Source organism: Ambystoma mexicanum, chromosome 11, assembly GCF_040938575.1.
Source record: "Ambystoma mexicanum isolate Mex_15411 chromosome 11, UKY_AmexF1_1, whole genome shotgun sequence".
Taxonomy (NCBI): domain Eukaryota; kingdom Metazoa; phylum Chordata; class Amphibia; order Caudata; family Ambystomatidae; genus Ambystoma; species Ambystoma mexicanum.
The window spans coordinates 142,130,284-142,143,424 of NC_090934.1; the positions used below are offsets into that span (position 1 = coordinate 142,130,284).

At 44.4% G+C, this 13,141-nt stretch overlaps 1 long non-coding RNA gene across 1 annotated transcript in view; it reads left to right on the forward strand.

Annotated features, from left to right (window-relative positions):
* Window positions 1-12,871, forward strand: part of LOC138504675 (uncharacterized) — a 186,179-nt gene extending 173,308 nt beyond the window's left edge. Inside the window, exon 4 of the long non-coding RNA XR_011279893.1 lies at window positions 11,680-12,871. This is a non-coding gene — a long non-coding RNA (uncharacterized lncRNA). The remainder of the gene's footprint in view (window positions 1-11,679) is intronic.
* The last annotated feature ends 270 nt before the right edge of the window (window positions 12,872-13,141 follow it).

Genomic DNA, 13,141 nt, shown 5'->3' on the forward strand with positions numbered 1-13,141 from the left:
GTTATTCAGAAGGGCCCCTATGTTGAACTATTGGTAGGGAATAGGAAACACCAATTCTTGATTGACACTGGAGCACAGAAGTGCTCCATTGACCATTCTCGGGTTCCAAACATTCCCCTGTCAGGGCAAACAAACGTTTCTATAGGGTTTTCTGGCATACCAACTGTTTGTCCGGTCTCTGCGCCGGTGTCTGTTTCTTTGGGTCCTTTTACCCGACCAGTGCCCTTTTCTTCTTACTTCAAACTGTGGAGAAAACTTGCTGGGGTTGAATTTGTTGAAGAAACTGAATGCAGTGATCCATTGTTCCCCTGACGGAATAAGATTGACAGTTTCACCTCAGCAACCCTTTAACTCCCAATACTTGACCCGACCTCTACCTTCTGAATTTGACATTGTCCCAGAATGCTTGTGGGCAATAGACGACAATGATGTCGGGATTTTGCACATTGACCCTGTAAAGATAGTATTAAAACATGGGGTTAAGCTACCGCGCATTCCGCAATATAAAATTTCGATTGAAGGCGAGCGCGCTTTGAAATGCATTGTCTCCGATTTTGTGCATCGTGGAGTGATCGAAGAGATTACAGGTAGCTTATGTAACAGCCCGATCTTACCGGTATATAAGAAAGGCGACAATGCAATTCCGTACCGGTTTATAATAGATCTTCGTGCTATTAACCGGGTAGTGGCCCCACAATTTCCAATCGTGCCTGATGTAACGACGATTTTAACAATGATCCCTGCTACGGCCACGCACTTTAGCGTCGTAGACCTAAAAAACGCCTTCTTTAGTATTCCGATACATGAGGAGAGCAGGTATTTGTTCGCGTTCACTTTGGGGGGACGCTCGTTTACATTCACAAGGGCACCTCAAGGGTATACTGAAAGTCCTAGTATCTATAGTAGGGCTTTAAAAGAGCAGCTCGACACCCTTGAATTGCCACCTACTTGTACGCTGCTTCAATATGTAGATGATTTGCTCCTGGCTGCAGACTCCGAGGAAGCTTGTAAGGAAGGCACTATATTGTTGCTTGTTCATTTAGCTGAGAATGGCCACAAAGCTTCTCTTAAAAAATGTCAATATTGTTGCCAGGAGGTTGCCTATTTAGGCTACCTCCTGTCAAAGGAGGGGAGAAGATTGACACCTGAACGAATCAAACACATTTCTGGCATGTCTGTCCCAAAAACGCAGAAGGAAGTCAGAGCCCTGATAGGGATGGCGTCCTACTGTAGAATGTGGATCCCAAACTTTGCCCTAGTGGTAAAACCGATGTTGGCTTTGACGAAGAAGGGCATTTCTCTGCCACTGCCATGGGAATCGGAACAACAACGATCATTTGAGCTTCTCAAAGCCGCGCTGTGTTCAGCACCGGTTCTGGGTACACCAAATTACGATAAGGCCTTTGTCTTGTTTGTGCATGAGTGTAATGGATGTGCTTTGTCTGTGTTAACACAGGAACATGGAGGGAAGAATAGGCCATGCGGCTATTATTCCTCCGCCCTCGATCCTGTTGCATGTGCTTTGCCGCGATGTCTGCGTGCTGTTGCCGCTGCTGCTGCGTCCGTAAAACAGAGTGAGGGGATGGTTCTAGGCCACGATTTGATTTTGATGGTACCTCACTCTGTCGATATTCTATTGAACAAAACTCAAACACAACACCTTACTTCTGCCCGGTTGACCAGGTATGAATTAGTTCTATTTGCTCCTCATATCCAAATTAAAAGGTGTTGTGTTCTCAATCCGGCCGAACTTTTGCCTCTCCCGCAAACCACTGCTTGCGGTGATGATGGATCACATGACTGCCTGTATGCCACTGAACAAGAAACGAAGGGCAGAATAGACCTCTCAGATACTTCTTTGGAAAATGCGGAAGGGGAGCTGTTTTGTGATGGCTCCTGCTTTAAACTTCCGAATGGCACATCTACAGCTGCCTATGCAGTCACGACCTTGAATAAGGTCGTAGAAACTAAAAGGATTCCGCATAACTCTGCGCAGGCCGCAGAGATTATAGCGTTGACCCGTGCTTGTGAGCTCTCCCAAGGGCATAGAGTTAATATTTATACGGATAGTCAGTACGCCTTTGGGGTGGCTCACAACTTCGGAAAATTGTGGTCGGAAAGAGGGTTTCTGACCTCACATGGGACCAAGATTCAGCATGGTCCCCTCATAGTACAGTTACTTTCAGCACTCTCACTCCCTAAACAGCTAGCGATTATGAAATGTGCAGCTCATCGTAAGGTCATAGACGATGTGGGCAAAGGAAATGCTTTTGCAGACTCGATAGCTAGACAAACAGCCACAGACCTTAGCACAGACATGTATACCGCGAGGGAAGTGAGAGATGGTTGTATAATAGATGAAGGCACTGGGTCTGTACGGGATATTCAGACTGATGCCACTGTTGATGAATCTAGGAAGTGGGCTGAAGGCATGGGGAAATTGGATGACGAAGGGTGTTGGGTGGACGCATCTAACGGGAAATGGTTGCTTCCAGATTCTTATGTAATTGCAATGGTTACGATGGCACACGGCCCAACACATGTGTGTGCCCAGCAGATTGTAAAATACTACAGCAGGTTTGGGTCAATGATAAGATTTTGGAAACAGCTAAAAGATACGTCCAGAATTGTATAATCTGCTTACAGCATAATGTGGGTAAAGGGACAGCGGCTCCAAGGGGAAGTTTCGGACCTCCCTCTGTTCCCTTCGAAACCATTCACCTTGATTTTATTGAAATGGAGCGATGTAACAACTTGAAATATGTTCTTGTTATTATTTGTGCTTTTAGCAAATGGGTCGAGGCTTTCCCCGTCAAAGATGCTACCGCCATGACAACTGCAAAGATCTTGGTCAAAGAATATTTTCCTCGTTTTGGGCTCCCGAGGATAATCTGGTCGGACAACGGGCCCCACTTCATCGCAGCCGTAATGTTGCAAATATGTGTTGCCTTAGGAATAGAGAAACGTTTTCATTCAGCTAGGCACCCTCAAAGTGCGGGGTTGGTAGAAAGACACAATGGTATACTGAAAAACAAGCTTGCAAAAACATGTGCCGATACTAAATTGAAATGGCCGGATGCTTTACCTATTGTTTTGTTAGCAATGCGCACCACACCCCAGACTAGAACTGGGCTCTCTCCATTTGAAGTAGTGATGGGAAGACCCGCCAATATTTGGGGTCTCCCTAAACCTAAAGCCCTGAGGGATGTGGAGAATGTATTATTCGTAGACTACTGTAATCAATTGACTAAAAATCTGTATTTCATTTACCACCAGGTGAATGCTGCCTTACCTGTACGGTTTACGGGCCCAGGACACGATATATTGCCAGGAAGCTGGGTCTTGGTCAAGGCCTACGAAAGGTCTTCCTGTCTCGCGCCTCGCTGGCGTGGACCCTACCAAGTCCTATTGGTCACCAGCACGGCAGTACGAGTGGCAGGCAAGAAACATTGGATACATGCAACGCATGTGAAGAAGATTCCTCACCCGACGCCACACGCTACAGAAGAAACAGAACCCCTCGCTGATGCTACGATCTCTGATCTCGGAGTAGCAGACAGCGCTGTGAGTACATCGGAGAAGTTCTCTGAGCCCGAGGAGCTCGGGGAGCCGTCCATCTTGTCTCCGCACTCACTTGATCAATCACTTCCGGAAAATCTTGTTTCGAGTTCTGCGACTTCCGTCGCCACCGACGCGACGCTCCCCTCAGGGAGCGACGATACTTTGCTTTTGGATTCAGCAAACTTGGGTATTGGGTACCATCAGGTACAACCTTCGAGCACGGAAGTAAAATTGTTGCACGACCGTCGTGCATCGGAAGAAAAAAAAAAAAGTGATTGAAATACTGGTATCTTTTCCTTTTTGTGAACAAAGAAAAGGAGGGTTCTGTTGGCTAGGGTTGGGAAGGACTAAGAAGTCGCTCGGCCGAAGTGCCGCCAGCAAACGAACATTTGGGGCCGTCGATCGGGATAATAATGATGCCTGCCGCTTTCACCACTGCTCCTCGTATCGAACTTGTAAACAAAGAGGTGACCAATTCGAACAATGGACAATGCTCCTGGGCCCTGAAAACGTACTGTTGTGTTCATGTTTTAATAATTGTTAGTTTTGCAACTGCTGCCGTGGGACTATGGTACTTCGAAGACATTTATCCTTTGAAGCCTCTGTTACCGACCGAAATTGTACCAACTGTTTTGACTCCCTCTGTACACCTTCATACTCTGTCCCCTAGGGACTCTTGGCATAGACAGAAATATCATAATAACACTCTGATGATAGTGATGAATGCTACGCATGCAATTTTTAACAAGAGTAATTGTTGGGTTTGCACGCATTTGCCACAACATGGGAACAAGGGACTGGGATGGTACATACATCCCTTACCTTTGACGACCTCCTGCTATGCCTCTCTTAGAGCACTTTTCTTTGGCCGATGGAATGATAGCATCTCAGGGAACTTCGATGGCACTAATTTGAATGAATTTGAGAGACGTGAATTGACTCCCCTGGGATGCTCGCTTTTCGCAAATAGGAGTAGACCTAACATCGCTTCTATTAGGCCGTCTGATAAACTTTCTTTTCCTTTTCAAAATCTAGTATCTTTCAAGATGGCTCCGATAGGCAATAAGGATGCCATGCCTCCTTCTTATTCTATAAATCATAATCCTGATTCTGTTTCTTTCTGTGTACAAAGAAATGGCACTAGGCCAATGGGAGATTTCGAGCCTTGTGTAAATATCGTAAATTTGACTGGGGACAAATAGCAAATTCAGAAAACATTAGGGGACTAGCGAGGATATTGGAGAAAACGATCAACCGGACCACGGACATACTCTACAATATGACCTTAGAGCAAAAGGAGATAAGATTGGTAGCACTGCAAAATCGAATGGCATTAGATGTCATTTTAGCTGAACGAGGTGGAGTATGTAAATTAGTGGGGTCCGCTTGCTGTGTTTTCGTACCAGATTCTTCACCAACCATATTTAAAGCAATTCAGAACTTACACACTCTCAGTTCTGAAGTCCATATCCCTGTAGGAGACTGGAGCCTTAGTACTTGGTTTTAGGATTCTCTGCGATCTTGGGGGTGGAAGGTGCTTTCTGTTATTTTAGGTATTTTAGGGACTCTGTTATTCCTTTGTTGCTGTTTTCAATGCCTCCCAAGTATATGCGGAATGATGGGGGGATGTTGTGCTCAGGTAATGAGCGCAATAGGGCGTAAAATATACACACCGAAGACAGCATCTAAAGAGTTCATGTTGCAAGAAGTTCTTATGAACGACCTTATGGCTATTGATATTTCAGACAATGATGTGGAACCTATAAATGATAATGCCTTTAAATATTTTCAAAAGTATTAGAAAAATTGTGTTTTAGCACTTGGCATAGGCCAAAAGGAGGGTCTGTGGAAATTGATATAATATTGTGACCCCAATCGCATTGTTTAAATGTATGTTGGCCTACGCCAAGCTGTCTAAAAGAACATTGTGAACATAGGTTCCGCGGCAAGGTCTTGACCTCAATGTATCATGTAAGCCGCCATCTTGGATTTAGCCGCCATTTTAGGTATTCTTGCAGTGTGGAAGTCACCCCGAACCATAAAATGGAGGCCGAATGACATTGCAAGTAAGACTTCGGCCATGGTGACCTCCGCACACGTGAATAAACAATATGTCCGCAGGCTACCTGTTAGGGTCATGAACTAAGACCCTGTCCTCTGTTCAACCTCTTGTAAATCTGTAACTGTATCAGCGGAACTGATCTAATGTATGTAAATTGTATGTTCGACCTGGCTACGAACCCTAGCCACAGTTCCAGGAATGGTTAACTTGCAAGAGGGCTGGCCAATGTGGTACAAATGGTATAAAAGCCCGAGCATCCAGATATTCGGTCTCTCCCACTTGCAGTACGAAACCTTATCGTTGGAGGTTCGTATGTGAGTCAGAGAGCCGAATAGCTATTCGCATGTCAATTGACTTTGATACTTTGGTAACTTTGAATCTTTGAAATAAAGCGCTTTATATGGTCCTTTGTAACCTGTGTTGGTGTGTTTCCATTTGGGCTTCCCGGCCTCATGTCAATTTTTCTGTTTCCACACAAGGAGTGTTGCAACTGGCTTGACACTAAAACATACGTACATGTTTTTATAGGGTCTACAAATGTGCCCTGACGAAGGCGACGCAATTTACAATTTTGAATGCCGAAACGTGCCAGATGAGAGATTCCTACACATTTTCACGATATCCCCACGAATCACCTTGATGCTACTTACACATTGGCCGACCCTAATCTACAAAAATTAACTCTTGAAATTGAAAGATAGCATATGCAAGACATGCGCAGGGATGCAAATGAAGTATATAAAAAACAAAAAATTAAAAACATTCTGTTGCATGGTATAGCATATTTGCCTATGGTTTTACACAGAACCACTGACAAAAGTAGGGAAGGATGTTCAGAATTCGATATGTACACAAGGATTTGAAAAATGTGTGTATACATTTGCATGTATTAGTTGAAATTCAAACAATTAGAAATAAGGAAACACGTTCCTTTGCATGTTTGTGTACCACAGAATAAATGGTTCCTCTGGCTTTTCATTTTTGACTATTTCTTGTACTTATTTTCTATCTCCGCACTAATCTTGACACAAAATGAACACTTACCAAAGCCTATGCCAAGCACACTCTGTGGGCGTTCTATCTACCTTTATGCAACCCTACATCCTTACACAAGGTACTGTCGCTGGGGAGAACTTTTATTAAATATGTTAATTTAATGCTATATGTCGTTACACATAATCATTTTTGTTCATCATAAAAATAAACACAGTTTCTATTTTTATGGATTGCTTGAACTAGTTTTTGTTCATACTGTATTTGTCTTTTTAGGCAGTCGTGCCAGGTACGTTGAGCGGGGTAGCAGGTACAGATACCCAAACTTATGGAATCAAAATGATAAAAAAGTAAATTAATAATGCCCAACGGTGGAATTATTTTTTGTGCATGGAAAATGAGGAGCAAACTGAAAGAGGGAGGGGAGAAATAAAAGGAAAAGAAGAACAAACGGAATGAGAGTGTGTAACATATAAGGCCTCATTACACAGTAGGCGGTAAGGGATTACCGGCATCGGTAAGGGCACTGGTGCCGGTAATCCCTTACCGTCCTACTATGAGGTCCCTTAGCGGGTCCCTCCCCTAACGCCTGGTTTTACCAGGCGTTAGGGGAGGGACCCGTTAAGGGACTTCAGAGCTAATAACGTTACCGCAAATTGCGGTACCATGATTAGCTCCTTCCCCATTCCCATTGAGCCCTATGGGGGCTCAAATGGGAATGAGGAATGGTTCCCGGAATGGGGATTTACCGGGTCCTCCAGGTTCGGAATGACCCGGTTAGTCCCTATTCCGGGAACACAGACCCGGAATGCGGTAAGGGGGTAGCCATGTCAATAATAGCGCCATGGCTACCGCCTACCATGTAATGAGGCCCATAGTGTTAGACAGGAGGGAGAGAGAGACAGTGAAAGAGAGGATGAGAGAGGTAGAGAAAGAGATAGATAGGAAGAGAGAGTGACAGTAAGAGAGAGAGAAAGAGGGGGGCAGGTGAATCAGAACAGTGGGGAAAGGGCTGATAGAGGAATAGAGAGGTTCTAGGAGATTAAGTAAATTAAAGGGGTACAGAGAGTGGAAGATCAGGGCGCTGAGGGGTAGAAGGAAATCAGGAGTGATGTAGAGAGAGTAAAAGCTAAAACACCTGGAGAAAGACATGTCCTCTGACAGTGAAAAAGAAAAAGAGAAAGATTATATAAACGGACGAAGTAAAAGAGGCAATAAAATGAGAAACACATGGTAAAGGGAAGCAGAAATAACAGGAAAGATAGTCAAAAGGAAACATACGTGGTTTAGAAGAGAGAAGCAGGCAGATACTGGGAAAGGCCCAACACATTACACACCGCTCTAAAGTTACACAAGAAGAACCCCCACACCCCTCACTCACACCCCAACTCATTTCTAAGGGTTTACCCAAAAGGTCAGAAAATAAGCAGAATGCGTGTTTGTAGCGCATTCGGCTTTGACCAAATAATCGAAGATCTTAATGCTGAACTGGTGGGCTTGGGGGTTGCGGGGCTGTCCCCTCGCCCCTTGTTCAGCATCATGGGCTTTGTGGGTGGCAGGCATGTACCCCGCTTCCATGACATTGGAAACAGGGGCCAATACAGAAAAATAAGTATCAAAAACAGAACTGGTGGCACCTGAGGGGTACAGGAGAATCGGGTCAGTGGTGCTGGTAGCAGGATGGCAGATAGTGATCTACATGGTCACTGGGCAAAATGATTTTGTGATTCAATCTTTTCGGATTCACAATCTCCCAATGCGCAGTAGATCCCATTATTAATACTTAATCGCTTTTTTATGGATCGCTGATAAAGACAAAGAATAAAAACGACAGAATGCATGAAGTGGCAATCCAAGTGGAGGGGAGAGAGGGAAGGAGGAGAAATAGGAGTGAGTTGTTTCGAGAGGGGAAGATAAGCGACATGTGGTTGCAAATAGAGTTGAATAGAGAGGTGAAGGCAAACCAGTGACAGTGGAGAGGGAAAGATAGAGAAAAGAATTGAGATTGGAAAAAGTAAATGATGAAGAATAGGGTGGTTAGTAGAGCATTATTCTGGACAGTCACTGGTCCCTGATCTGGACATAACCAAGAGTTTGGTCACAGGAGCTTGGGCAATACTCTTTATGGAAATGAGCACAGTCATTTAAGACTTCCCTAAAATCCAAGGGCGAGCCAAAGTTGATACCTCAAATCCAAAAGAACCATGGAGTCATTTGGCCCTGATATCTCTTATTTACATAGAAGCAAGGGGTGGCCTGAACTTGATAAGTCTAATGCACATAGAACGAAGTAACAAGCTTGGTATCTCTAATCCGCATAGTGCGAAGAAGTGATGAAAGATTGACATCTGTAATCCACATACAAGCGGATCTTTGACGTTTCCCCACATTTTTTTTGCAGTATTTTGTATTGGGGGACATGCCTGCCATACTACCTTTCTTTCGCCTCCAAACAACTGACCTGTTTTTCCCCTACGCCTAAGGCCCATCCAAGCTTGATAGATAGAGCTCACATCGAACCAAAGGGAGATCCAAGCTTGATAGATAGAGCTCACATCGAACCAAAGGGAGATCCAAGCTTGATGCCTCATATCCACATAGAACCAACGGGAGATCGAAGCTTGATGCCTTATATCCACATAGAACCAAAGGGAGATCCAAGCTTGATGCTTCATATCCACATAGAACCAAAGGGAGATCCAAGCTTGATGCCTCATATCCACATAGAACCAACGGGAGATCGAAGCTTGATGCCTCATATCCACATAGAACCAACGGGAGATCGAAGCTTGATGCCTTATATCCACATAGAACCAAAGGGAGATCCAAACTTCATGCCTCATATCCACATAGAAACAAAGGGAGATGCAGGCTTGATGCCTCATATCCACATAGAACCAAAGGGAGATCCAAGCTTCATGTCTCATATCCACATAGAACTCAGGGGAGGTCTGAGCTTGGTAGTTCAAATCAACATTGAGCCAAGTCCCTCTCTGTCAGATGTTTTCTAAATAAATATATACAACAGAATGAACCAAAGATGAGCTACTTTCCAATGACCTTTCAATTAGCTTACATCTGAAATGGTTCCTGAACTGTGTCAGTTTCATTTAGAGAGAGACTTAATTCCGTGTTTTGTTCTGAATAAAACCTTGTCAACCTATCTGTGGTAGATCCCAACACACCACAGAGTCATTCTGTGGCCGTTTATCAAGTAGTTGACCACAACATCAAGAGCTGAGGCTTTAGATGCAGGCACAACATGTTGTTAAGTCACACAGAGATCGCCTGACCTGGAGGCAGGGGCCATTTTAATGTGTCTTTCAAGCTGAATAGTATCAGTTTCTCAGTTTGAGGAATCATGCAAGATTCTCGAGGTCACTGCAAATTCACCATTGCAGGACATCTCTTACTGTCTTAACATTGCTCTCGCATGGGACCTCATTTTCATTAGTGGAGTCATGTAAATGAACCGCTTAAATGGCTTGTGTAAAGCTTTTACGCCTTTCATTCATGGCACGCTTAGGTGACCAGATAAAAAATAATAATTCAGGGAGAGGCACTAGACATAGAAGTAGACTACAGTAAACACAAACAGGACTCCGATAAAACTGTAGTCTTACTTCTATGTCGCTGGCCTGTTGTGGCAGGTGTGTTCACGGGCACACTCCTCTCATTGGAGAAGAACGGCCAGGGAGGGAAAGGAGGAGGACATTAGGGCGTGAAAAGCAAACCAGGTCTGTAGCCACCAACCCATCCAATCCAGGGACAGGGTTTATTAAATTTAAAAATCTCTCTGGACCCCGGGACAGAGGGCGATTTCCCAGGACTGTCCCATGAAAACCCAGACGTCTGATCAACCAACGTCATGTCACATTTTCAGTCAGTTGCATAGCAGAAAGGGAGGGCGGAATGCAAGTTGCGCTTCGCTTCCGCCACCTCCTTTCCTCTCTGCCATACAAATGCTCCAGTATTTATGCCGGCATGGATTTTCATGCTGGCGCAAATGCTTGGGATGCTTATGGGATTCTCCGGCTTTATGCTGCCAGCCTGCCAATAGTTCACTTCTTCAATGCCTCCTCCTCCTCGATAACTAATAACCTTCACCTTTTCCACGCATTCAATCCTTGCCCGGCCCATTCTGAGTCATTCTCGTGCCTCAGGCTTGGCAGTGCCGGAATTATTATTCTGGAGCTCGGCCATTGGAGAATTTAAATCTTATGCCCCAGCAATTTTGCCACCAACCTTCTAGGACTTCCCACACACATTCCCAAGACCCTCCATGCCTCCTCACGCTATATTGTTGTATTAGCTTCCAGATCACCAAATCTGCCTGGGAATCACAATCCAATGATCACAGGACATGCTCTCCTTTCTGCATGCTAGAACTATGGTTCACCCAACAGTATTGACATGCATCAGCGCCGCCACAAAATATTCGTCTCCTGTTGCACCTGTCATTCCCTTTCATTTGTAACATGCATTTCCCTCTTTCCCATCCTCTTATCTTACCTCTGTTCATTTTTATCTCCTGCACACTAAGGTCTGCATACTTCTGGCGATGGCACAATACACACTTTACTACCAAGCCTGGGGTGCCGCCACTACTACAGTATAAAATAGCTTAAGAAATCATAACACAGCATATTGTAACATAACTTCACATCTTGTTAACTCTTTCCCCTGGGCAATGCATCTTTTCTACTGCACAGCCTGGACATTGGTGTTTAAATAGAACAGCTTTTAGTGTTACCGCGGTTCTTTCCTAAGAGAGTTTTTTACACCTCTGTTTAGCCTCTGCTTGGCCAATAAAGTGTTTCAAGACCTGAACAGAATCTATTTTAGTCCTGGTCCAGTGCTGTCTGCACACTATTCTCTCAGCTGGATGATGGGAGCTGCTACTGGCTGCCCACATCAGCATCTTCCTCAGTACCACATCTCACATCCTCTCCCCCACCAATCATAGCCATCGAGGAGATGTTTCCGTCCTCCGATTGGTTGACAGGTTTGCATCCGATTATTCAACTCAACCTGTTTTTTTTCCCCCTCTTCTCTCTCTGCAGGACACCCAAGGAAGCAACACACACGTTTACTCGGGAGGAGAGAGCACTTTGGATGAAAAATCACCACCGAGCCACCTTGGAAAGCACTTTGTCAACGCATAAAACCTATCAGAGGGGCACATCCATCTTCCCGTGATCGCGCAGATGAGGGGCCTGCGCGGCCGCGGACAGCACTTAGCTGTTACTGATGCACTGCAGGCGCAGACTGCGAAAAAATATATATTTATTTCCCCTGCAACTTAATGAAAGCGCACCAAGATAAATGCGCCCAGCCTCGGCATTTGCATTGCATTGTGGGTCTGAGCCTCGCGCTTTAATTCTGAGAACTCTGCTCCTGCGAAGATGTGCCTTTGTTTAAAGTGCAAACGTGACAAAGCGTGGCTTGCTGGGCGTCCGAAAGATATTGATTTTTCATTTCATTTAAAAAAAATTTTTTTTTTTTTTACAGCCAGGGTCAGAATATCTAACATTTTCACTGGTGCTGAAAATTGAGAAAATGCTTAGATAATCGTGTCTGGAGGAAACAGGATTTGCCAGAATTATCTAAAAGAAGTTGCAAGAGGCCAAATGTAAAACAGCGGCCAGGTTATAAACTGGGTATAGCAGTGCTTAGAATTTAGTAAATGGAACACAATAGAACACACACTTTTTGTCACAAACGATATCATCTAAAAACGTTTGCAATGGGGCACAATTGAATCAGGCAGTTTTTGCTCTATTCTGGCTGCATGACATGAACAGACATGCATATACTGCATTCCTTTACACGTGTTGCAACAGCAAACACAGTAAATAAAATATTCTGCTTCATTTTTGCTCCAGGGACACCATCTTATAGTTAAAAACAGATTGGGCTTAAATCTGTTTCCTAAACACCATCTAAACAGCAACATTGGTGCTTAATTCATTGGCTCAATTACTTGACACAAGGGCAAAGTTTTGATAGTCTTGCTCCAGAAGCCGGAACATAACCAAGGAGTAAAGGCAATGGATGGGCCTGACCCACAATGCGGTTTTCAGCGGGAAACACTTGTAAGTACCAGGCTATTATGTAAGGATATGCAAAAAAGGACAAGCATACTCGTTGGCACTTAAGGGGTTAAACCATGGCACATGCTGGACACTATCATCAGCTGGAACACTAGATGCACATGTTTGATGTTTGCTCCATTTTATTAAACAAAAACTCAAATATCTCGTTGGTGGTCTCATGATGTATTTAACATTTTTTATCTTGATATTTTATTATAAAATGTATATATATGCAATATATGACTTTCTTTGGAGTGCCACACTGTGGGCTGCCCCTCTCCTCTCGCACTGTGGGTGTTTGGGTGTGAGCGGGTTCCCTGCAAACCTGATGACTACAGCTACCATAAGTCCTTGCAGCAGAATCAGCATTGAGTGATTACACGTTCTCTGTCTCTTGGCTGCAAGTGAGACTGCCTCCCTGACGACGTGG